Genomic DNA, 26909 nt, shown 5'->3' on the forward strand with positions numbered 1-26909 from the left:
ATGTTCAGCATGAAGCCTCGGACATCAGGGTTGGACTTCCTGTGAGAAACAACACATTACAATATGATCATTCTCGGGTCAAGTACTGGGGTGTATTTATTCTGCCCATTCTGATGAAAAAGGAACTAAAACAAGAGTTTCTATTGGACAAATTCAGGTGAGTCCCTCCCTGTTTCGTTCCATTTGCCTTCCGTTTTCACAAAACATTTTGCAACAGACACGGCAGAATGAATACACCCTTGGAAGTTTGTGCAAGCCAAAGTACAATACATCTGACAGTTATGTATTCACGCTCTAGTACATCTGAAGGTTATGTATTCAAGCTATAGTACATCTGAAGGTTATGTATTCAAGCTATAGTACATCTGAAGGTTATGTATTCAAGCTATAGTACATCTGACGGTTATGTATTCACGCTATAGTACATCTGAAGGTTATGTATTCACGCTATAGTACATCTGACGGTTATGTATTCACGCTATAGTACATCTGACAGTTATGTATTCACGCTATAGTACATCTGACGGTTATGTATTCACGCTATAGTACATCTGACGGTTATGTATTCACGCTATAGTACATCTGACGGTTATGTATTCACGCTATAGTACATCTGACGGTTATGTATTCAAGCTATAGTACATCTGACGGTTATGTATTCAAGCTATAGTACATCTGAAGGTTATGTATTCACGCTATAGTACATCTGACAGTTATGTATTCACGCTATAGTACATCTGACGGTTATGTATTCACGCTATAGTACATCTGACAGTTATGTATTCACGCTATAGTACATCTGACGGTTATGTATTCACGCTATAGTACATCTGACAGTTATGTATTCACGCTATAGTACATCTGACGGTTATGTATTCACGCTATAGTACATCTGACGGTTATGTATTCAAGCTATAGTACATCTGAAGGTTATGTATTCACGCTATAGTACATCTGAAGGTTATGTATTCACGCTATAGTACATCTGAAGGTTATGTATTCAAGCTATAGTACATCTGACGGTTATGTATTCACGCTATAGTACATCTGAAGGTTATGTATTCACGCTATAGTACATCTGAAGGTTATGTATTCACGCTATAGTACATCTGAAGGTTATGTATTCACGCTATAGTACATCTGACGGTTATGTATTCACGCTATAGTACATCTGACGGTTATGTATTCAATGTGCCGCTTTATTATATGGACATACACCGAGAATTAACCCCCCCCCATTCCTGCCCTCAGAACAGCCTCAATGTGTCGGGGCATGGACTCAGCAAGGTGTCCAAAGCGTTCAAAAGGGATGCAGGCTCATGCTGACTCCAATGCTTCTCACAGTTGTTCTCAAGTTAGCTGGGTGTTCTTTTAGGTGGTGCACCATTCTTAAAATTAATACACATGGGAAACTGTTGAGCATGAAAAACCCAGCAAATCAAGTTCTGAGATACTCAAACCGGTGCGCCTGGCACTACATACCCAAAGCGTTCAAAGGCACAGGCTACTACTCGTAATGCTTCTCACAGTTGTTCAAAGACACCTACTACCGGTGCACCCTTAAAATTCAAAGGCACCTACTAAAAACCGCAAATCAAGTTCTGAGATACTCAAAGGCGCCTACTACCGTACCCCGTTCAAAGGCACCTACTACCGTACCCCGTTCAAAGGCACCTACTACCGTACCCCGTTCAAAGGCACCTACTACCGTACACCGTTCAAAGGCACCTACTACCGTACCCGTTCAAAGGCCCCTACTACCGTACCCCGTTCAAAGACACCTACTACCGTACCCCGTTCAAAGGCACCTACTACCGTACCCGTTCAAAGGCACCTACCATACCCCGTTCAAAGGCACCTACTACCGTACCCGTTCAAAGGCACCTACTACCGTACCCGTTCAAAGGCACCTACTACCGTACCCGTTCAAAGGCACCTACTACCGTACCCGTTCAAAGACACCTACCGTACCCCGTTCAAAGGCACCTACTACCGTACCCTGTTCAAAGGCACCTACTACCGTACCCCGTTCAAAGGCACCTACTACCGTACCCCGTTCAAAGGCACCTACTACCGTACCCCGTTCAAAGGCACCTACTACCATACCATACTACCACCTACTACCGTACCCCGTTCAAAGACACCTACTACCATACCCCGTTCAAAGGCACCTACTACCGTACCCTGTTCAACGGCACCTACTACCATACCCCGTTCAAAGGCACCTACTACCGTACCCTGTTCAAAGACACCTACTACCGTACCCCGTTCAAAGGCACTGAAATATCTTGTCTTGCCCATTCACCCTCTGAATGGCACAAATACACAATCCATGTCTCAATTGTCTCAAGCCTTAAAAATCCTTCTTTAACCCGTCTCCTCCCCTTCATCTACACTGATTGAAGTGGATTTAACAAGTGACATAAATAAGGGATCATAGCTTTCACCTGGTCAATCTGTCATGGAAAGAGCAGGGCTCTTAAGTGCTAGCACACACACACATACTGTACATTCTGATAATGTGGTATGGTGGTAGAATACATTTAGTATTGTAGATATGTAGTGGTGTAATATTGTTACATGATGTACTGTTTTATATGTTGTGTTATGTGTAAAGAAAGTGCCTCAATGTGTTTGGACCACAGGAAGAGTAGCTGCTGCATGGGCATGAACTAATGGTGATCCCTGATAAATATCAATACAAATGTTTCGTATAGTCAGTGTGTATTGACACATTGGAAGTTAGACCATACAAAGTAGATGTACTGTAACGGACAACCCTCTTCACATCTCTCGACAAAATAAACGGAACAGTAGCAACAATTATGTCCTCACAGCATCAAGAGATACACTACTTTTGGATATATATATATACACACTTTCTTCACTATTCAAAAAATGTCAACAGTTAATCAAGTTTGTATAGCCTTAACATCAACCTACCAGCAGGTGAAGTCTACCTCGTCCCCTCCCAGATGGACGTAAGAGTCAGGAAACACTGAGGTGACCTCTTTAAACAGGCGGGTCATGAACTGGTAGCTGGAGGAGTTGGCTGGGTTCACTGGACCGAACGTCCCAGAGGGAACTGTGCCCTTATAGCAGGGGGTCAGGAGACCGGGCTGTCCTGAGGAGAGAGGGGTCAGGGGGTTATGGGTGGGGAGAGAGGGGTCAGGAGACCGGGCTGTCCTGAGGAGAGAGGGGTCAGGGGGTTATGGGTGGGGAGAGAGGGGTCAGGAGACCGGTCCTGGGAGAGAGGGGTCAGGGTGTTATGGGTGGGGAGAGAGGGGTCAGGGACTGGGCTGTCCTGAGGAGAGAGGGGTCAGGGGTTATGGGTGGGGAGAGAGGGGTCAGGAGACCGGGCTGTCCTGAGGAGAGAGGGGTCAGGGGGTTATGGGTGGGGAGAGAGGGGTCAGGAGACCGGGCTGTCCTGAGGAGAGAGGGGTCAGGGGGTTATGGGTGGGGAGAGAGATGGGTCAGGAGACCGGGCTGTCCTGAGGAGAGAGGGGTCAGGGTGTTATGGGTGGGGAGAGATGGGTCAGGAGACCGGGCTGTCCTGAGGAGAGAGGGGTCAGGGGGGTATGGTTAGTTAGAACAAGTGGTGGAAAAAGTACCCAGTTATCATACTTGAGTAAAAGTAAAAGATAACTTCATTAGAAGTAAAATACACCCAGTAAAATACTAGAGTAAAAGTCTAAAAGTATTTGGTTTTAAATTGTTGGATTCTGGGTTAACCTTGGAACATTGCTATCCTAGAGACATGACATATGAGATGTAAGACTATAGTATCTGAGGGGTGATCGAGACTGGTTTTTACATCAGAAGTGAATGGTTATCTGTTGAAGACAGATGGCTTTGGAATGTGTTGGGTGGATGGGAGGAAGTCACATGATTGCTATGGGGGATAAGGATGGATATCTGTGGATTAGGCAAATGAGGGGTTGAGGTCAGGTCAGATCCCCTTAAGGGAGACATTATGGTTTATTACCTACCCTATTACTTCGTCATCCTGTCGAATCATAATAGATGTAAGGATTGGAGAGAAGGAGTGCCTAAATTGGAGTATATATACTTGTGGTGGAAACATGTTTTGTTTAATGCAGCTGTATCGATCCTCTGGGCAAAATAAACTTGGTTATGCTTTCATGTGTCCTTTGAGTGTTTTACTCTGAGGATTAGATCCTAACAACATATACTTATGTATCAAAAGTAAATGTAATTGCTAAAATATGGTTAGTTAGAACAAGTGGGGGAAAAAGTACCGGGCTGTCCCGAGGAGAAGGGGTGCGGGAGACCGGGCTTGTCCCGTGGAGAGGGGTTTTGTTTAGACCGGGCTGTCCCGAGGAGAGAGGGGTCGGGAGACCGGGCTGTCCCGAGGAGAGAGGGGTCGGGAGACCGGGCTGTCCCGAGGAGAGAGGGGTCGGGAGACCGGGCTGTCCCGAGGAGAGAGGGGTCGGGAGACCGGGCTGTCCCGGGGAGAGAGGGGTCGGGAGACCGGGCTGTCCCGGGGAGAGAGGGGTCAGGAGACCGGGCTGTTCCGGGGAGAGAGGGGTCAGGAGACCGGGCTGTCCCAGGGAGAGAGGGGTCAGGGGGTTATGGGTGGGGAGAGATGGGTCAGGAGACCGGGCTGTCCCGGGGAGAGAGGGGTCAGGGGGTTATGGGTGGGGAGAGATGGGTCAGGAGACTGGGCTGTCCTGGGGAGTGCGGTCATAAAACCTTTATAACGGCTATATAAGACATTATAACCTCTGTCATAGAACATAAAATGTTATGAATCTACTTAGCAATTCATATTCCATCGGTAAATAGCCCACCCACTTTACCTACCTCATCCCCATACTGTTTTTATTTATTTACTTTTCTGCTCTTTTGCACACCAGTATCTACCTGCACATGACCATCTGATCATTTATCACTCCAGTGTTAATCTTCTAAGTTGTAATTATTCGCCTACCTCCTCATGCCTTTTGCACACAATGTATATAGATTCTTTTTTTCCTTCTACTGTGTTATTGACTTGTTAATTGTTTACTCCATGTGTAACTCTGCATTGTTGTCTGTGTCACACTGCTTTGCTTTATCTTGGCCAGGTCACAGTTATAAATGAGACCTTGTTCTCAACTAGCCTACCAGGTTAAATAAAGGTAAAATAAATAAATAAATGTTTTTAAAAGAAGCAGAGTCCATGACTGTGTGTGTGTTACCTTTGCCCCATGACTGAGGGTGTGTGTGTGTTACCTTTGCCTCATGACCTAAGGGTGTGTGTGTGTGTGTGTGTGTGTTACCTTTGCCCCATGACTGAGGGTGTGTGTGTTACCTTTGCCCCATGACTGAGGGTGTGTGTGTTACCTTTGCCCCATGACTGAGGGTGTGTGTGTACCTTTGCCCCATGACTGAGGGTGTGTGTGTTACCTTTGCCCCATGACTGAGGGTGTGTGTTACCTTTGCCCCATGACTGAGGGTGTGTGTGTGTGTGACCTTTGCCCCATGACTGAGGGTGTGTGTGTGTGTGCGTTACCTTTGCCCCATGACTGAGGGTGTGTGTGTTACCTTTGCCCCATGACTGAGGGTGTGTGTGTTACCTTTGCCCCATGACTGCGGGTGTGTGTGCTACCTTTGCCCCATGACTGAGGGTGTGTGTGTGTGTGTGTGTGTTACCTTTGCCCCATGACTGAGGGTGTGTGTGTGTTACCTTTGCCCCATGACTGAGTGCGTGTGTGTGTTACCTTTGCCCCATGACTTTTGCCCGCTTTGAGGACAATACAGTGCCACTGACACGGCCTGCAACGGAAACATGCGGTCTCTCCTTCACTGCAGCCGAGGTGAGTAAGACATTTAAACGTGTTAACCCTCGCAAGGCTGCAGGCCCAGACGGCATCCCCAGCCGCGCCCTCAGAGCATGCCTTTGACCAGCTGGCCGGTGTGTTTACGGACATATTCAATCAATCCCTATACCAGTCTGCTGTTCCCACATGCTTCAAGAGGGCCACCATTGTTCCTGTTCCCAAGAAAGCTAAGGTAACTGAGCTAAACGACTACCGCCCCATGCACTCACTTCCGTCATCATGAAGTGCTTTGAGAGACTAGTCAAGGACCATATCACCTCCACCCTACCTGACACCCTAGACCCACTCCAATTTGCTTACCGCCCAAATAGGTCCACAGACGATGCAATCTCAACCACACTGCACACTGCCCTAACCCACCTGGACAAGAGGAATACCTATGTGAGAATGCTGTTCATCGACTACAGCTCGGCATTCAACACCATAGTACCCTCCAAGCTCGTCATCAAGCTCGAGACCCTGGGTCTCGACCCCGCCCTGTGCAACTGGGTACTGGACTTCCTGACGGGCCGCCCCAGGTGGTGAGGGTAGGCAACAACATCTCCTCCCCGCTGATCCTCAACACGGGGGCCCCACAAGGGTGCGTTCTGAGCCCTCTCCTGTACTCCCTGTTCACCCACGACTGCGTGGCCACGCACGCCCAACTCAATCATCAAGTTTGCGGACTGACAACAGTGGTAGGCTTGATTACCAACAACGACGAGACGGCCTACAGGGAGAGGTGAGGGCCCTCGGAGTGTGGTGTCAGGAAAATAACCTCACACTCAACGTCAACAAAACTAAGGAGATGATTGTGGACTTCAGGAAACAGCAGAGGAACACCCCTATCCACATCGATGGAACAGTAGTGGAGAGGGTAGCTAGTTTTAAGTTCCTCGGCATACACATCACAGACAAACTGAATTGGTCCACTCACACTGACAGCGTCGTGAAGAAGGCGCAGCAGCGCCTGTTCAACCTCAGGAGGCTGAAGAAATTCGGCTTGTCACCAAAAGCACTCACAAACTTCTACAGATGCACAATCTGAGAGCATCCTGGGGGCTGTATCACCGCCTGGTACGGCAACTGCTCCGCCCTCAACCGTAAGGCTCTCCAGAGGTAGTGAGGACTGCACAACGCATCACCGGGGCAAACTACCTGCCCTCCAGGACACCTACACCACCCGTTGTTACAGGAAGGCCATAAAGATCATCAAGGACATCAACCACCCGAACCACTGCCTGTTCACCCCGCTATCATCCAGAAGGCGAGGTCAGTACAGGTGCATCAAAGCTGGGACCGAGAGACTGAAAAACAGCTTCTATCTCAAGGCCATCAGACTGTTAAACAGCCACCACTAACAGTGAGTGGCTGTGCCAACACACTGTCATTGACACTGACCCAACTCCAGCCATTTTAATAATGGGAATTGATGGGAATTATGTAAATATATCACTAGCCACTTTAAACAATGCTACCTTATATAATGTTACTTACCCTACATTATTCATCTCATATGCATATGTGTATACTGTACTCTACATCATCGACTGCATCCTTATGTAACACATGTATCACTAGCCACTTTAACTATGCCACTTTGTTTACTTTGTCTACACACTCATCTCATATGTATATACTGTACTGATACCATCTACTGTATGCTGCTCTGTACCATCACTCATTCATATATCCTTATGTACATATTCCTTATCCCCTTACACTGTGTATAAGACAGTAGTTTTGGAATTGTTAGTTAGATTACTTGTTGGTTATCACTGCATTGTCGGAACTAGAAGCACAAGCATTTCGCTACACTCGCATTTAACATCTGCTAACCATGTGTATGTGACAAATAAATTTGATTTAGGTGTGTGTGTGTGTGTGTGTGTGTGTGTGTGTGTGTGTTACCTTTGCCCCATGACTGAGGGTGTGTTACCTTTGTCCCATGACTGAGGGTGTGTGTGTGTGTTACCTTTGCCCCATGACTGAGGGTGTGTGTGTGTGTTACCTTTGCCCCATGACTGAGGGTGTGTGTGACCTTTGCCCCATGACTGAGAGTGTGTGTGTGTGTGTGTGACCTTTGCCCCATGACTGAGGGTGTGTGTGTGTGACCTTTGCCCCATGACTGAGGGTGTGTGTGTGTGACCTTTGCCCCATGACTGAGGGTGTGTGTGTGACCTTTGCCCCATGACTGAGGGTGTGTGTGTTACCTTTGCCCCATGACTGAGGGTGTGTGTGTACCTTTGCCCCATGACTGAGGGTGTGTGTGTTGCCTATGCCCCATGACTGAGGGTGTGTGTGTGTGTTACCTTTGCCCCATGACTGAGGGTGTGTGTGTGTGTTACCTTTGCCCCATGACTGAGGGTGTGTGTGTGTGTTACCTTTGCCCCATGACTGAGGGTGTGTGTGTGTGTGTTACCTTTGCCCCATGACTGAGGGTGTGTGTGTGTGACCTTTGCCCCATGACTGAGGGTGTGTGTGTGTGTGACCTTTGCCCCATGACTGAGGGTGTGTGTGTTACCTTTGCCCCATGACTGCGGGTGTGTGTGCTACCTTTGCCCCATGACTGAGGGTGTGTGTGTGTGTGTGTTACCTTTGCCCCATGACTGAGGGTGTGTGTGTGTGTTACCTTTGCCCCATGACTGAGTGCGTGTGTGTGTTACCTTTGCCCCATTACTTTAGGGTGTGTGTGTTACCTTTGCCCCATGACTGAGGGTGTGTGTGTTACCTTTGCCCCATGACTGAGGGTGTGTTACCTTTGCCCCATGACTGAGGGTGTGTTACCTTTGCCCCATGACTGAGGGTGTGTGTGTGTGTGTGTGTGTGTGTTACCTTTGCCCCATGACTGAGGGTGTGTGTGTGTTACCTTTGCCCCATGACTGAGGGTGTGTGTGTGTGTGTTACCTTTGCCCCATGACTGAGGGTGTGTGTGTGTGTTACCTTTTCCCCATGACTGAGGGTGTGTGTGTGTTACCTTTTCCCCATGACTGAGGGTGTGTGTGACCTTTACCCCATGACTGAGGGTGTGTGTGTGTGTGTGTGTGTGTGTGTGTGTGTGTGTGACCTTTGCCCCATGACTGAGAGAGTGTGTGTGTGTGTGTGTGACCTTTGCCCCATGACTGAGGGTGTGTGTGTGTGACCTTTGCCCCATGACTGAGGGTGTGTGTGTTACCTTTGCCCCATGACTGAGGGTGTGTGTGTTGCCTATGCCCCATGACTGAGGGTGTGTGTGTTGCCTATGCCCCATGACTGAGGGTGTGTGTGTGTGTTACCTTTGCCCCATGACTGAGGGTGTGTGTGTGTGTGTTACCTTTGCCCCATGACTGTGGGTGTGTGTGTGTGTGTTAACTTTGCCCCATGACTGAGGGTGTGTGTGTGTGTGTTACCTTTGCCCCATGACTGAGGGTGTGTGTGTGTGTGTTACCTTTGCCCCATGACTGAGGGTGTGTGTGTGTTACCTTTGCCCCATGACTGAGGGTGTGTGTGTGTGACCTTTGCCCCATGACTGAGGGTGTGTGTGTGTGACCTTTGCCCCATGACTGAGGGTGTGTGTGTGTGTGTGTGACCTTTGCCCCATGACTGAGGGTGTGTGTTACCTTTGCCCCATGACTGAGGTGTGTGTGTGTGTTACCTTTGCCCCATGACTGAGGGTGTGTGTGTGTGTTGTTACCTTTGCCCCATGACTGAGGGTGTGTGTGTGTGTGTGTTACCTTTGCCCCATGACTGAGGGTGTGTGTGTGTTACCTTTGCCCCATGACTGAGGGTGTGTGTGTTACCTTTGCCCCATGACTGAGGGTGTGTGTGTGTGTGTTACCTTTGCCCCATGACTGAGGGTGTGTGTGTGTGTTACCTTTGCCCCATGACTGAGGGTGTGTGTTACCTTTGCCCCATGACTGAGGGTGTGTGTTACCTTTGCCCCATGACTGAGGGTGTGTGTGACCTTTACCCCATGACTGAGGGTGTGTGTGTGACCTTTACCCCATGACTGAGGGTGTGTGTGTGACCTTTACCCCATGACTGAGGGTGTGTGTGACCTTTACCCCATGACTGAGGGTGTGTGTGTGTGTGTGTGACCTTTGCCCCATGATTGAGCGTGCGCGTGTGTGTGTGACCTTTGCCCCATGACTGAGCGTGCGTGTGTGTGTTACCTTTGCCCCATGACTGAGGGTGTGTGTGTGTGACCTTTACCCCATGACTGAGGGTGTGTGTGTTACCTTTGCCCCATGACTGCGGGTGTGTGTGCTACCTTTGCCCCATGACTGAGGGTGTGTGTGTGTGTGTGTGTTACCTTTGCCCCATGACTGAGGGTGTGTGTGTGTGTTACCTTTGCCCCATGACTGAGTGTGTGTGTGTGTTACCTTTGCCCCATTACTTTAGGGTGTGTGTGTGTGTTACCTTTGCCCCATGACTGAGGGTGTGTTACCTTTGCCCCATGACTGAGGGTGTGTTACCTTTGCCCCATGACTGAGGGTGTGTTACCTTTGCCCCATGACTGAGGGTGTGTGTGTGTGTTACCTTTGCCCCATGACTGAGGGTGTGTGTGTGTGTTACCTTTTCCCATGACTGAGGGTGTGTGTGACCTTTACCCCATGACTGAGGGTGTGTGTGTGTGTGTGTGTGTGTGACCTTTGCCCCATGACTGAGAGAGTGTGTGTGTGTGTGTGTGACCTTTGCCCCATGACTGAGGGTGTGTGTGTTACCTTTGCCCCATGACTGAGGGTGTGTGTGTGCCTATGCCCCATGACTGAGGGTGTGTGTGTTGCCTATGCCCCATGACTGAGGGTGTGTGTGTGTGTTTACCTTTGCCCCATGACTGAGGGTGTGTGTGTGTGTGTTACCTTTGCCCCATGACTGAGGGTGTGTGTGTGTTACCTTTGCCCCATGACTGAGGGTGTGTGTGTGTTACCTTTGCCCCATGACTGAGGGTGTGTGTGTGTGTGACCTTTGCCCCATGACTGAGGGTGTGTGTGTGTGACCTTTTGCCCCATGACTGAGGTGTGTGTGTGTGTGTGACCTTTGCCCCATGACTGAGGGTGTGTGTTACCTTTGCCCCATGACTGAGGGTGTGTGTGTGTGTTACCTTTGCCCCATGACTGAGGGTGTGTGTGTGTGTGTGTGTTACCTTTGCCCCATGACTGAGGGTGTGTGTGTGTGTGTGTGTTACCTTTGCCCCATGACTGAGGGTGTGTGTGTGTGTGTTACCTTGCCCCATGACTGAGGGTGTGTGTGTGTGTGTGTGTGTTACCTTTGCCCCATGACTGAGGGTGTGTGTGTGTGTTACCTTTGCCCCATGACTGAGGGTGTGTGTGTGTGTGTTACCTTTGCCCCATGACTGAGGGTGTGTGTGTGTGTTACCTTTGCCCCATGACTGAGGGTGTGTGTGTTACCTTTGCCCGATGACTGAGGGTGTGTGTGTGTGTGTTTACCTTTGCCCCATGACTGAGGGTGTGTGTTACCTTTGCCCCATGACTGAGGGTGTGTGTGACCTTTACCCCATGACTGAGGGTGTGTGTGACCTTTACCCCATGACTGAGGGTGTGTGTGTGACCTTTACCCCATGACTGAGGGTGTGTGTGACCTTACCCCATGACTGAGGGTGTGTGTGTGTGTGTGTGACCTTTGCCCCATGATTGAGCGTGCGCGTGTGTGTGTGTGTGACCTTTGCCCCATGACTGAGCGTGCGTGTGTGACCTTTGCCCCCCCCCATGACTGAGCGTGCGTGACCTTTGCCCCATGACTGAGCGTGCGTGTGTGTATGTGACCTTTGCCCCATGACTGAGCGTGCGTGTGTGTGTGTGTGTGTGTGTGACCTTTGCCCCATGACTGAGCGTGCGTGTGTGTGTGTGACCTTTGCCCCATGACTGAGCGTGCGCGTGTGTGTGTGTACCTTTGCCCCATGACTGAGGGTGTGTGTGTGTGTTACCTTTGCCCCATGACTGAGGGTGTGTGTGTGTGTGTGTTACCTTTGCCCCATGACTGAGGGTGTGTGTGTGTTACCTATGCCTGACTGTGGGTGTGTGTGTGTGTGTTACCTTTGCCCCATGACTGTGGGTGTGTGTGTGTGTTACCTTTGCCCCATGACTGAGGGTGTGTGTGTTACCTTTGCCCCATGACTGAGGGTGTGTGTGTGTGTGTGTTACCTTTGCCCCATGACTGAGGGTGTGTGTTACCTTTGCCCCATGACTGAGGGTGTGTGTGACCTTTACCCCATGACTGAGGGTGTGTGTGACCTTTACCCCATGACTGAGGGTGTGTGTGTGACCTTTACCCCATGACTGAGGGTGTGTGTGACCTTTACCCCATGACTGAGGGTGTGTGTGTGTGTGTGTGACCTTTGCCCCATGATTGAGCGTGCGCGTGTGTGTGTGTGACCTTTGCCCCATGACTGAGCGTGCGTGTGTGTGACCTTTGCCCCCCCCATGACTGAGCGTGCGTGACCTTTGCCCCATGACTGAGCGTGCGTGTGTGTATGTGACCTTTGCCCCATGACTGAGCGTGCGTGTGTGTGTGTGTGTGTGTGACCTTTGCCCCATGACTGAGCGTGCGTGTGTGTGTGTGACCTTTACCCCATGACTGAGCGTGCGCGTGTGTGTGTGTGTGACCTTTGCCCCATGACTGAGCGTGCGTGTGTGTGTAACCTTTGCCCCATGACTGAGCGTGCGTGTGTGTGTAACCTTTGCCCCATGACTGAGCGTGCGTGTGTGTGTAACCTTTGCCCCATGACTGAGCGTGCGTGTGTGTGTAACCTTTGCCCCATGACTGAGCGTGCGTGTGTGTGTAACCTTTGCCCCATGACTGAGCGTGCGTGTGTGTGTAACCTTTGCCCCATGACTGAGCATGCGTGTGTGTGTGTGACCTTGCCCCATGACTGAGCGTGCGTGTGTGACCTTTGCCCCATGACTGAGCGTGTATGTGTGTGTGTGACCTACGCCCCATGACTGAGCGTGTGTGTGTGTGTGTGTGTGTGTGACCTTTGCCCCATGACTGAGTGTGCGTGTGTGTGACCTTTTGCCCCATGACTGAGCGTGCGTGTGTGTGTGACCTTTGCCCCATGACTGAGCGTGCGTGTGTGTGTGACCTTGCCCCATGACTGAGCGTGCGTGTGTGTGACCTTTGCCCCATGACTGAGCGTGCGTGTGTGTGTGACCTTTGCCCCATGACTGAGCGTGCGTGTGTGTGTGTGACCTTTGCCCCATGACTGAGCGTGCGTGTGTGACCTTTGCCCCATGACTGAGCGTGTGTGTGTGTGTGACCTTTGCCCCATGACTGAGCGTGTGTGTGTGTGTGTGACCTTTGCCCCATGACTGAGCGTGTGTGTGTGTGTGTGTGTGACCTTTGCCCCATGACTGAGGGTGTGTGTGTGTTACCTTTGCCCCATGACTGAGGGTGTGTGTGTGTGTGTTACCTTTGCCCCATGACTGCGGGTGTGTGTGTGTGTGTGCTACCTTTGCCCCATGACTGCGGGTGTGTGTGTGTTACCTTTGCCCCATGACTGAGGGTGTGTGTGTGTGTGTTACCTTTGCCCCATGACTGAGGGTGTGTGTGTGTGTGTTACCTTTGCCCCATGACTGAGGGTGTGTGTGTGTGTGTTACCTTTGCCCCATGACTGAGGGTGTGTGTGACCTTTACCCCATGACTGAGGGTGTGTGTGACCTTTACCCCATGACTGAGGGTGTGTGTGACCTTTACCCCATGACTGAGGGTGTGTGTGACCTTTACCCCATGACTGAGGGTGTGTGTGACCTTTACCCCATGACTGAGCGTGCGCGTGTGTGTGTGTGTGACCTTTGCCCCATGACTGAGCGTGCGTGTGTGTGTAACCTTTGCCCCATGACTGAGCGTGCGTGTGTGTGTAACCTTTGCCCCATGACTGAGCGTGCGTGTGTGTGTGACCTTGCCCCCCCCCATGACTGAGCGTGCGTGACCTTTGCCCCATGACTGAGCGTGCGTGTGTGTATGTGACCTTTGCCCCATGACTGAGTGTGTGTGTGTGTGTGTGTGTGTGACCTTTGCCCCATGACTGAGCGTGCGTGTGTGTGTGACCTTTGCCCCATGACTGAGCGTGCGCGTGTGTGTGTGACCTTTGCCCCATGACTGAGCGTGCGTGTGTGTGTGACCTTTGCCCCATGACTGAGCGTGCGTGTGTGTGTGTGACCTTTGCCCCATGACTGAGTGTGCGTGTGTGTGACCTTTGCCCCATGACTGAGCGTGCGTGTGTGTGTAACCTTTGCCCCATGACTGAGCGTGCGTGTGTGTGTTACCTTTGCCCCATGACTGAGCGTGCGTGTGTGTGTAAACCTTGCCCCATGACTGAGCGTGCGTGTGTGTGTGTGTGTCTGAGCGTGTGTGTGTGTGTGACCTTTGCCCCATGACTGAGCGTGCGTGTGTGACCTTTGCCCCATGACTGAGCGTGTGTGTGTGTGACCTTTGCCCCATGACTGAGCGTGTGTGTGTGTGTGTGTGACCTTTGCCCCATGACTGAGCGTGTGTGTGTGTGTGTTACCTTTGCCTCATGACTGAGGGTGTGTGTGCTTCCTTTGCCCCATGACTGAGGGTGTGTGTGTGCTACCTTTGCCCCATGACTGGGTGTGTCCCGGGAGTCAAATTCAGCCAGGACCCTGATGCCTCTGAGTCTGGCGTGGGCGATAACCCTTCACGTCTATCTGGGTGTACACATGGGTCGACGGATGGAACGCCCCTAGGACAAACAGAGCCGAGCAGAATATCAGCCAAGCACAACATCAGATAACAATAGAATATTGAAGGCGGCAGGTAGCCTAGCAGTAATAGAACATTGTAGAATACGTAGAATGTATGCACGACTGTAAGTAGCTTTGGATAAAAGCGTCTGCTAAATGGCATATATTTTTATATTATGTTCAGCCCACTCATTGTCTCAGCTAATCATGGCTAGTGGGAAGGTTGCTGACTTTTTCTGTGGCTTAACCAACTAAGCTCGTAATTTATAATTTTATTTGTATTTACAGATGGCATAAACCACATATGTCAGAGTCAAGGCCAAGGGCCACATCCGGCCCGCGAGAAGGTTTTTACGCCCCTGGGATGATCTTGATTTATTATTAGAACCGCCCGCAGACCGCAGCAAGCCGGCAGCCCGCAGATCTTTTACACGCACCAATACTACATTTCCCACAATGCAACGGTGACGCACCGAGCAGTAGGCTGCTTCATTTCAATATTTATTGGCACAGCAGTTGTCAGCATCACAGTAAAATTAACTTTCAGATACCCATCAAAATGGCAAAACGGAAGGTGGACACTGAGAACCGGGGTTTCAAACAAGGTGGGAGTCGGAGTATTTGTTCACGGAGGTAGCTGGAAAACCTGTGTGTCTTCTGTGTGGAGAAAGTGTGGCGGTACTGAAAGAGTATAATCTGAGACGATTATGAAACGAAACACGCGGACAAAAACAAGAATATGGACATGGAACAAAGGCTACAAAAGGCAGAGGAATTAAAACGAGGCCTCAAATCTCGACAGGCTCTGTTCAAAAAAAGCCAAATCACAAGGCCAGGCTGCTGTCAAGGCCAGTTTTATTTTGGCAGAAGAGATCGCTAAATCAGCCCGGCCATTTACGGAGGGGGATTTCATCAAAATCTGCATGATTAAAGTTTGTGACGAAGTTTGCCCAGAAAAAAAGGCAACTCTTTTAAATGTGAGTCTGAGCAGAAACACCATTGCCGAGAGAGTAGACCAGTTGTCCATCAATCTAAAAGAGCAGCTTGTGAAAAAGGGAAAAGATTTCATTGCATATTCCTTGGCTGTGGATGAGAGCACCGACATTTCTGACATTGCCCAGTTGTCAATTTTCATCCGCGGAGTGGACTCCAGCCTAAGCGTGACAGAGGAGTTTTTGGCTTTACGTCCTATGCATGGCACAACTACGGGGCATGATTTGTATGAAGAGGTGTCAAGATGTGTAAATGAGATGGAGCTGCCTTGGGAAAAACTCGTGGGTTTGACAACCGACGGAGCACCTGCGATGTGTGGACACAGGAGCGGACTGGTGGCGAAGATACGGGAAAAGATGCAAGAGGAAAACGCGACAGGTGAGCTGACAGCTTATCATTGTATCATACACCAGGAAGCGTTGTGCGGTAAAGCCTTGAAAATGGAGCATGTAATGAGCATCATCACGCGCACAGTTAACTTTATCAGAGCCAAAGGTTTGAATCACCGCCAGTTCAAGGCATTTCTGACGGAGTTAGAAACGGAGCATGGTGATTTGCCTTATCACACAGAGGTGCGATGGCTAAGCCAGGGAAAGGTGCTTCAAAGATGTTTCGAGCTTCGTGAGGAGATTTGTCTGTTCTTGGACAGCAAAGGGAAAGACACAACACAACTCCGAGACGAAATTTCTGTGTGAAATGGCTTTTCTGTGTGACATTACGAGTCATCTGAATGCAATGAACTTGCAGCTGCAGGGTCGGGATCGTGTCATCTCTGATATGTACAGTACAGTGAAGGCATTTAAAACCAAACTGACTCTGTGGGAGACGAGATGCGGAAAGAAAATTTGAGCCACTTTCCCAGCTGCCAGACCATGAAAGAGAAGCTCTCTACCAGTGCGTTCCCGAGCGCACAGTTGGCTGATAAAATAGGTATGCTTGCCGCTGACTTTCGACGCCGATTTGCTGACTTTGAAGCACAAAAAAGCAGGTTGGAACTGCTCGGTAACCCATTTGCTGTTGACGTGGAAAGCTCACCACCAAACCTCCAAATGGAGTTGATTGACCTCCAATGCAATGATGCACTGAGGGCAAAATATGCGGCAGTGGGTGCTGCGGAGTTCGCCCGTTTCCTCCCGACACAATGCCCCAGCTGCGCATCCAGGCTGCTCAAACGTTGTCTATGTTTGGCAGCACATACCTGTGTGAACAACTGTTTTCTTTGATGAACTTGAACAAAACATCACACAGAAGTCGACTTACTGCTGAACACCTCCACTCAATTCTGAGGATTTCCTCAGCTCAGAGCCTTACCCCAACATTGATGAACTTGTGGAAAAGATGGGACACCACCAAGTATCACCCTCAACCTCAAACAAGTGAACATTACTGTGCAATCACATATTTAGAGTTTTTACTCAGTTCAAGTTTAAAAGTTAAAGTTTAATATTTGTTTTCACTGCATGTTACTTCTCCTTAAACAAAGTGTTGTTTTTGATTAATAGATTTTTGCACTTTATTTTATTGTATTTCAATCCAATTATATTTTAAAAATATTTCAGTTGAGTGGATGATAGAAAATTGCTATTATTGTTTTTTTCTTTGAAGTAAATTTAGCCCACTTTTGCTAAAATAGAAAATATAGGCTACTGATGGTGCCTTGAATACCGGTTTCTTTCATTTAATGTTCATGTTATGGGGATTTTTATATAAAGGAAATTTGTCTTTGTGTCTGTTGAAAATTAAAGATTACTGACAGAGCCATAAGAAAATATTGCTTTATTTATCTGATCATATTGGAATATATTTGTTAGGTTTTCAGTAGGTTCAATTAGGTTCACTAGACTATATGCGTCATTTAAAAATTTTCAATGAACATTCGAACAGTCCGGCCCTCGGCTTGTAGCTAAATTTTTTATTTGGCCCTCCGTCCATTTGACTTTGACACCCCTGGCATAAACCATTATTAAGGCACATGAAAGTTCACATGTTCGAGAAGGTATTTCTGCAAAAAACGCTTCCAAAATAAAATACTTCCACGTTCAAAACGCACTCCTACCGCTAGACTACCCGCCGCCCTCTTACCGCTAGGCTACCCGCCGCCTCTTACCGCTAGGCTACCCGCCGCCCTCTTACCGCTAGGCTACCCGCCGCCCTCTTACCGCTAGGCTACCCGCCGCCCTCTTACCGCTAGGCTACCCGCCGCCCTCTTACCGCTAGGCTACCCGCCGCCTCTTACCGCTAGGCTACCCGCCGCCCTCTTACCGCTAGGCTACCCGCCGCCCTCTTACCGCTAGGCTACCCGCCGCCCTCTTACCGCTAGGCTACCCGCCGCCCCTCTTACCGCTAGGCTACCCGCCGCCCTCTTACCGCTAGGCTACCCGCCGCCCTCTTACCGCTAGGCTACCTGCCGCCCTCTTACCGCTAGGCTACCTGCCTCCCTCTTACCGCTAGGCTACCTGCCTCCCTCTTACCGCTAGGCTACCTGTCTCCCTCTTACCGCTAGGCTACCTGTCTCCCTCTTACCGCTAGGCTACCTGTCTCCCTCCTACCGCTAGGCTACCTGCCGCCCTCCTACCGCTAGGCTACCTGCCGCCCTCCTACCGCTAGGCTACCTGCCGCCCTCCTACCGCTAGGCTACCTGCCGCCCTCTTACCGCTAGGCTACCTGCCGCCCTCTTACCGCTAGGCTACCTGCCGCCCTCTTACAGCTAGGCTACCTGCCGCCTCTTACAGCTAGGCTACCTGCCGCCCTCTTACAGCTAGGCTACCTGCCGCCCTCTTACAGCTAGGCTACCTGCCGCCCTCTTACAGCTAGGCTACCTGCCGCCCTCTTCCCGCTAGCCATGATTAGCTGAGACAATGAGTGGGCTGAACATAATATAATAATATATGCCATTTAGCAGACGCTTTTATCCAAAGCGACTTACAGTCATGTGTGCATACATTCTACGTATGGGTGGTCCCGGGAATCGAACCCACTACCATGGCGTTACAAGCGCCATGCTCTACCAACTGTGCTACAGAAGGACCACTGCCAAACGATGAGTTGGATTGGTGTAACTGAGTCAGGTATGTAGGCCTCCTTGCTCGCACACGCTATTTCAGTTCTGCCCACACATTTTCTATAGGATTTAAAGGTCAGGGCTTTGTGATGGCCACTCCAATACCTTGACTTTCTGGTCCTTGAGCCATTTTGCAACAACTTTGAAGCATGCTTAGGGTCATTTTCCATTTGGAAGACCCATTTGCTACCAAGCATTAACTTCCTGATTGATGTCTTGAGATGTTGCTTCAATATATTCACATAATGTTCCTGCCTCCTGATGCCATCTATTTCATGAAGTGCACCAGACCCTCCTGCAGCTAAGCACCCCCACAACATGATGCTGCCACCCCCATGCTTCACAGTTGGGATGGTGTTAATAATATATAATATATGCCATTTATCAGACGCTTTTATCCAAAGCGACTTACAGTCATGTGTGCATACATTCTACGTATGGGTGGTCCCGGGGATCGAACCCACTACCCTGGCGTTACAAGCGCCATGCTCTACCAACTGAGCTACAGAAGGACGTTTTGCAAGCCTCCCCTTTTTCCTCCAAACATAACAATAGTCATTATGGCCAAACAGTTCTATTTTTGTTTCATCAGACCAGAGGACATTTCTCCAAAAAGTACAATCTTTCTCCCCATGTGCAGTTGCAAACCGTAGTCTGGCTTTTATGGCGGTGTTGGAGTAGTGGCTTCTATTGTTATGTTTATATTATTATAAATTATTATTATTCTTCCTTGCTGAGCGGCCTTTCAGGTTATGTTGATATAGGACTCATTTTACTGTGGATATAGATACTCTTGTACTGTTTCCAAGGTCCTTTGCTGTTGTTCTGAGATTGATTCGCACTTTTAGAACCAAAGTATGTTCATCTCTAGGAGACAGAACGCGTCTCCATCCTGAGCGGTATGACGGCTGCGTGGTCCCATGGTGTTTATACTTGCGTACTATTGTTTGTACAGGTGAACGTGGTAACTTCAGGCGTTTGGAAATTGATCCCAAAGATGAACCAGACTTGTGGAGGTCTACATTCTGAGGTCTTGGCAGATTTATTTTGTTTTTCCCATGATGTCAAGCAAAGAGGCACTGAGTTTGAAGGTAGGCCTTCCAATACATCCACAGGTTGACTCCAATTGACTCAAATTATGTTAATTCGCCTACCAGAAGCTTCTAAAGCCATGACATTTTCTGGAATTTTCCAAGCTGTTTAAAGGCACAGTCAACTTAGTGTATGTAAACTTCTGACCCACTGGAATTGTGATACAGTGAATTATAAGTGAAATAATCTGTCTGTAAACAATTGTTGGAAGCATTACTTGTGTCATGCACAAAGTAGATGTCCTAACAGACTTTCCAAAACTATAGTTTGTTAACAAGTGTATGTAAACTTCTGACTTCAACTGTATACGGGAAAGAGTCTAGCTATAGTTTCAGATATTATGCATTTCTAATTTTGCCAAAATTGTTTTTATCGCAAATTAAAGTTTACTGTTAGCCAGCTAGCTGACGTTAGATGGTTGGATCACTAGCTAACAATGCTATGATCTGTGTGTAGTAATGTTCTCAGAATGCCATTTCACATTGCTAGTTATAGCCTAATGTAGACTAACTTTAGCAAGCTATGACAATCGGTTTGAATTGCTAGTACTCTATGGATTAGGATTAAGGTTCACTGTTCAGGTAGTATGTCTGAACAGATGATTACACAACTCATCAAGTTAGCCAAGTGTGTCTGACGGTGATTACGGCTATCTACTGTATAATAAGCCAAAATATTTGTATCTGGATCAGCATCAGTAGAACACACCTGACTCCCCTCCACCAGTCACACAAGGAGAATGGTCTAATGCCTCCCATCAGAAAGACCTGTAGAACACACCTGTCTCTCCTCATACAAGGAGAATGGTCTAATGCCTCCCCATCAGAAAGACCTGTAAAACACACCTGTCTCTCCTCATACAAGGAGAATAGTCTAATGCCTCCCAGCAGAAAGACCTGTAGAACACACCTGTCTCTCCTCATACAAGGAGAATGGTCTAATGTCTCCCATCAGAAAGACCTGTAGAACACACCTGTCTCTCCTCATACAAGGAGAATGGTCTAATGCCTCCCATCAGAAAGACCTGTAGAACACACCTGTCTCTCCTCATACAAGGAGAATGGTCTAATGCCTCCCATCAGAAAGACCTGTAGAACACACCTGTCTCTCCTCATACAAGGAGAATGGTCTAATGCCTCCCATCAGAAAGACCTGTAGAACACACCTGTCTCTCCTCATACAAGGAGAATGGTCTAATGTCTCCCATCAGAAAGACCTGTAGAACACACCTGTCTCTCCTCATACAAGGAGAATGGTCTAATGCCTCCCATCAGAAAGACCTGTAGAACACACCTGTCTCTCCTCATACAAGGAGAATGGTCTAATGTCTCCCATCAGAAAGACCTGTAGAACACACCTGTCTCTCCTCATACAAGGAGAATGGTCTAATGTCTCCCATCAGAAAGACCTGTAGAACACACCCGACTCTCCTCATACAAGGAGAATGGTCTAATGTCTCCCATCAGAAAGACCTGTAGAACACACCTGTCTCTCCTCATACAAGGAGAATGGTCTAATGCCTCCCATCAGAAAGACCTGTAGAACACACACACCTGACTCTCCTCATACAAGGAGAATGGTCTAATGCCTCCCATCAGAAAGACCTGTAGAACACACCTGTCTCTCCTCATACAAGGAGAATGGTCTAATGTCTCCCATCAGAAAGACCTGTAGAACACACCTGTCTCTCCTCATACAAGGAGAATGGTCTAATGCCTCCCATCAGAAAGACCTGTAGAACACACCTGTCTCTCCTCATACAAGGAGAATGGTCTAATGTCTCCCATCAGAAAGACCTGTAGAACACACCTGTCTCTCCTCATACAAGGAGAATGGTCTAATGTCTCCCATCAGAAAGACCTGTAGAACACACCTGTCTCTCCTCATACAAGGAGAATGGTCTAATGTCTCCCATCAGAAAGACCTGTAGAACACACCCGACTCTCCTCAGCTCACTATCCTCCTGACCCTATGTAGCCAGGTCCATCTACTATCCTTCTGACCCTATGTAGCCAGGTCCATCTACTATCCTTCTGACCCAGGTCCCATCTACTATCCTTCTGACCCTATGTAGCCAGGTCCATCTACTATCCTTCTGACCCAGGTCCCATCTACTATCCTTCTGACCCTATGTAGCCAGGTCCCATCTACTATCCTTCTGACCCTATGTAGCCAGGTCCCATCTACTATCCTTCTGACCCTATGTAGCCAGGTCCATCTACTATCCTTCTGACCCTATGTAGCCAGGTCCATCTACTATCCTTCTGACCCTATGTAGCCAGGTCCCATCTACTATCCTTCTGACCCAGGTCCATCTACTATCCTTCTGACCCTATGTAGCCAGGTCCCATCTACTATCCTTCTGACCCTATGTAGCCAGGTCCCATCTACTATCCTTCTGACCCTATGTAGCCAGGTCCATCTACTATCCTTCTGACCCTATGTAGCCAGGTCCATCTACTATCCTTCTGACCCTATGTAGCCAGGTCCATCTACTATCCTTCTGACCCTATGTAGCCAGGTCCCATCTACTATCCTTCTGACCCTATGTAGCCAGGTCCATCTACTATCCTTCTGACCCTATGTAGCCAGGTCCCATCTACTATCCTTCTGACCCTATGTAGCCAGGTCCCATCTACTATCCTTCTGACCCTATGTAACCAGGTCCATCTACTATCCTTCTGATCCTATGTAGCCAGGTCCCATCTACTATCCTTCTGACTCTATGTAGCCAGGTCCATCTACTATCCTTCTGACCCTATGTAGCCAGGTCCCATCTACTATCCTTCTGACCCTATGTAGCCAGGTCCATCTACTATCCTTCTGACCCTATGTAGCCAGGTCCCATCTACTATCCTTCTGACCCTATGTAGCCAGGTCCCATCTACTATCCTTCTGACCCTATGTAGCCAGGTCCCATCTACTATTCTTCTGACCCTATGTAGCCAGGTCCCATCTACTATCCTTCTGACCCTATGTAGCCAGGTCCATCTACTATCATTCTGACCCTATGTACCCAGGTCCCATCTACTATCATTCTGACCCTATGTAGTCAGGTCCATCTACTATCCTTCTGACCCTATGTAGGCAGGTCCCATCTACTATCCTTCTGACCCTATGTAGCCAGGTCCATCTACTATCCTTCTGACCCTATGTAGCCAGGTCCATCTACTATCCTTCTGACCCAGGTCCCATCTACTATCCTTCTGACCCAGGTCCATCTACTATCCTTCTGACCCAGGTCCATCTACTCTCCTCCTGACCCAGGTCCCATCTACTATCCTTCTGACCCAGGTCCCATCTACTATCCTTCTGACCCAGGTCCATCTACTATCCTTCTGACCCTATGTAGCCAGGTCCCATCTACTATCCTTCTGACCCTATGTAGCCAGGTCCATCTACTATCCTTCTGACCCTATGTAGCCAGGTCCCATCTACTATCCTTCTGACCCAGGTCCATCTACTATCCTTCTGACCCTATGTAGCCAGGTCCATCTACTATCCTTCTGACCCTATGTAGCCAGGTCCATCTACTATCCTTCTGACCCTATGTAGCCAGGTCCCATCTACTATCCTTCTGACCCTATGTAGCCAGGTCCATCTACTATCCTTCTGACCCTATGTAGCCAGGTCCATCTACTATCCTTCTGACCCTATGTAGCCAGGTCCATCTACTATCCTTCTGACCCTATGTAGCCAGGTCCATCTACTATCCTTCTGACCCTATGTAGCCAGGTCCATCTACTATCCTTCTGACCCTATGTAGTCAGGTCCCATCTACTATCCTTCTGACCCTATGTAGCCAGGTCCCATCTACTATCCTTCTGACCCAGGTCCATCTACTACCCTTCTGACCCCATGTAGCCAGGTCCCATCTACTATCCTTCTGACCCTATGTAGCCAGGTCCCATCTACTATCCTTCTGACCCAGGTCCATCTACTATCCTTCTGACCCAGGTCCATCTACTATCCTTCTGATCCTATGTAGCCAGGTCCCATCTACTATCCTTCTGACCCTATGTAGCCAGGTCCATCTATTATCCTTCTGACCCTATGTAGCCAGGTCCCATCTACTATCCTCCTGACCCTATGTAGCCAGGTCCATCTACTATCCTTCTGACCCTATGTAGCCAGGTCCATCTATTATCCTTCTGACCCTATGTAGCCAGGTCCCATCTAGTATCCTTCTGACCCTATGTAGCCAGGTCCCATCTACTATCCTTCTGACCCTATGTAGCCAGGTCCCATCTATCCTTCTGACCCTATGTAGCCAGGTCCCATCTACTATCCTTCTGACCCAGGTCCATCTACTATCCTTCTGACCCTATGTAGCCAGGTCCCATCTACTATCCTTCTGACCCTATGTAGCCAGGTCCATCTACTATCCTCCTGACCCTATGTAGCCAGGTCCCATCTACTATCCTTCTGACCCTATGTAGCCAGGTCCATCTACTATCATTCTGACCCTATGTAGCCAGGTCCATCTACTATCCTTCTGACCCTATGTAGCCAGGTCCATCTACTATCCTTCTGACCCAATGTAGCCAGGTCCATCTACTATCCTTCTGACCCAGGTCCATCTATTATCCTTCTGACCCTATGTAGCCAGGTCCCATCTACTATCCTTCTGACCCAGGTCCCATCTACTATCCTTCTGACCCAGGTCCATCTACTCTCCTCCTGACCCAGGTCCCATCTACTATCCTTCTGACCCAGGTCCCATCTACTATCCTTCTGACCCAGGTCCATCTACTATCCTTCTGACCCTATGTAGCCAGGTCCCATCTACTATCCTTCTGACCCTATGTAGTCAGGTCCATCTACTATCCTTCTGACCCTATGTAGCCAGGTCCATCTACTATCCTTCTGACCCTATGTAGCCAGGTCCATCTATTATCCTTCTGACCCAGGTCCCATCTACTATCCTTCTGACCCTATGTAGCCAGGTCCATCTACTATCCTTCTGACCCTATGTAGCCAGGTCCCATCTACTATCCTTCTGACCCAGGTCCATCTACTATCCTTCTGACCCTATGTAGCCAGGTCCATCTACTATCCTTCTGACCCTATGTAGCCAGGTCCATCTACTATCCTTCTGACCCAGGTCCATCTACTATCCTTCTGACCCTATGTAGCCAGGTCCATCTACTATCCTTCTGACCCTATGTAGCCAGGTCCATCTATTATCCTTCTGACCCTATGTAGCCAGGTCCATCTACTATCCTTCTGACCCTATGTAGCCAGGTCCCATCTACTATCCTTCTGACCCAGGTCCATCTACTACCCTTCTGACCCTATGTAGCCAGGTCCCATCTACTATCCTTCTGACCCTATGTAGCCAGGTCCCATCTACTATCCTTCTGACCCAGGTCCATCTACTATCCTTCTGACCCAGGTCCATCTACTATCCTTCTGATCCTATGTAGCCAGGTCCCATCTACTATCCTTCTGACCCTATGTAGCCAGGTCCATCTACTATCCTTCTGACCCTATGTAGCCAGGTCCATCTATTATCCTTCTGACCCTATGTAGCCAGGTCCCATCTACTATCCTCCTGACCCTATGTAGCCAGGTCCATCTACTATCCTTCTGACCCTATGTAGCCAGGTCCATCTACTATCCTCCTGACCCTATGTAGCCAGGTCCATCTACTATCCTTCTGATCCTATGTAGCCAGGTCCATCTACTATCCTCCTGACCCTATGTAGCCAGGTCCATCTACTATCCTCCTGACCCTATGTAGCCAGGTCCCATCTACTATCCTTCTGACCCAATGTAGCCAGGTCCATCTACTATGCTTCTGACCCAGGTCCATCTACTATCATTCTGACCCAGGTCCCATCTACTATCCTTCTGACCCTATGTAGCCAGGTCCATCTACTATCCTTCTGACCCTATGTAGCCAGGTCCATCTACTATCCTTCTGACCCTATGTAGCCAGGTCCATCTACTATGCTTCTGACCCAGGTCCATCTACTATCATTCTGACCCAGGTCCATCTACTATCCTTCTGATCCTATGTAGCCAGGTCCATCTACTATCCTTCTGACCCTATGTAGCCAGGTCCCATCTACTATCATTCTGACCCTATGTAGCCAGGTCCCATCTACTATCCTTCTGACCCTATGTAGCCAGGTCCCATCTATTATCCTCCTGACCCTATGTAGCCAGGTCCATCTACTATCCTTCTGACCCAGGTCCCATCTACTATCCTTCTGACCCTATGTAGCCAGGTCCATCTACTATCCTTCTGACCCTATGTAGCCAGGTCCCATCTACTATCCTTCTGACCCTATGTAGCCAGGTCCATCTACTATCCTTCTGACCCTATGTAGCCAGGTCCATCTACTATCCTTCTGACCCTATGTAGCCAGGTCCATCTACTATGCTTCTGACCCAGGTCCATCTACTATCATTCTGACCCAGGTCCATCTACTATCCTTCTGATCCTATGTAGCCAGGTCCATCTACTATCCTTCTGACCCTATGTAGCCAGGTCCCATCTACTATCATTCTGACCCTATGTAGCCAGGTCCCATCTACTATCATTCTGACCCTATGTAGCCAGGTCCCATCTACTATCCTTCTGACCCTATGTAGCCAGGTCCCATCTATTATCCTCCTGACCCTATGTAGCCAGGTCCATCTACTATCCTTCTGACCCAGGTCCCATCTACTATCCTTCTGACCCTATGTAGCCAGGTCCATCTACTATCCTTCTGACCCTATGTAGCCAGGTCCCATCTACTATCCTTCTGACCCTATGTAGCCAGGTCCCATCTACTATCCTTCTGACCCTATGTAGCCAGGTCCATCTACTATCCTTCTGACCCTATGTAGCCAGGTCCCATCTACTATCCTTCTGACCCTATGTAGCCAGGTCCATCTACTATCCTTCTGACCCAATGTAGCCAGGTCCATCTACTATCCTCCTGACCCTATGTAGCCAGGTCCCATCTATTATCCTTCTGACCCTATGTAGCCAGGTCCCATCTACTATCCTTCTGACCCTATGTAGCCAGGTCCATCTACTATCCTTCTGACCCTATGTAGCCAGGTCCCATCTACTATCCTTCTGACCCTATGTAGCCAGGTCCATCTGCTATCATTCTGACCCTATGTAGCCAGGTCCCATCTACTATCCATCTGACCCTATGTAGCCAGGTCCATCTACTATCCTTCTGACCCTATGTAGCCAGGTCCATCTACTATCCTTCTGACCCTATGTAGCCAGGTCCA

The 26909-nt window shown here is 49.0% G+C and overlaps 3 long non-coding RNA genes and 1 pseudogene across 3 annotated transcripts; all 4 read right to left on the reverse strand.

The window, feature by feature from the left end:
• LOC118375659 (beta-hexosaminidase subunit alpha-like) overlaps window positions 1-26909 on the reverse strand; it is an 85344-nt pseudogene that overhangs the window by 36824 nt on the left and 21611 nt on the right.
• LOC127908442 (uncharacterized) lies at window positions 7208-12196 on the reverse strand. The gene is made up of 4 exons (XR_008067369.1): window positions 12088-12196; window positions 11282-11341; window positions 8692-8765; window positions 7208-7833 (listed from the first exon to the last, which is right to left on the reverse strand). It is a non-coding gene; the product is annotated as an uncharacterized LOC127908442 (long non-coding RNA).
• On the reverse strand, window positions 9245-11179 carry LOC127908443 (uncharacterized). Its single transcript, XR_008067370.1, has 3 exons — window positions 11107-11179; window positions 9496-9569; window positions 9245-9283 (listed from the first exon to the last, which is right to left on the reverse strand). It is a non-coding gene; the product is annotated as an uncharacterized LOC127908443 (long non-coding RNA).
• LOC127908439 (uncharacterized) lies at window positions 12650-14363 on the reverse strand. The gene is made up of 3 exons (XR_008067366.1): window positions 14251-14363; window positions 13011-13042; window positions 12650-12681 (listed from the first exon to the last, which is right to left on the reverse strand). It is a non-coding gene; the product is annotated as an uncharacterized LOC127908439 (long non-coding RNA).

This window comes from Oncorhynchus keta, chromosome 17 (genome assembly GCF_023373465.1).
Source record: "Oncorhynchus keta strain PuntledgeMale-10-30-2019 chromosome 17, Oket_V2, whole genome shotgun sequence".
Classification (NCBI taxonomy): Eukaryota; Metazoa; Chordata; class Actinopteri; order Salmoniformes; family Salmonidae; genus Oncorhynchus; species Oncorhynchus keta.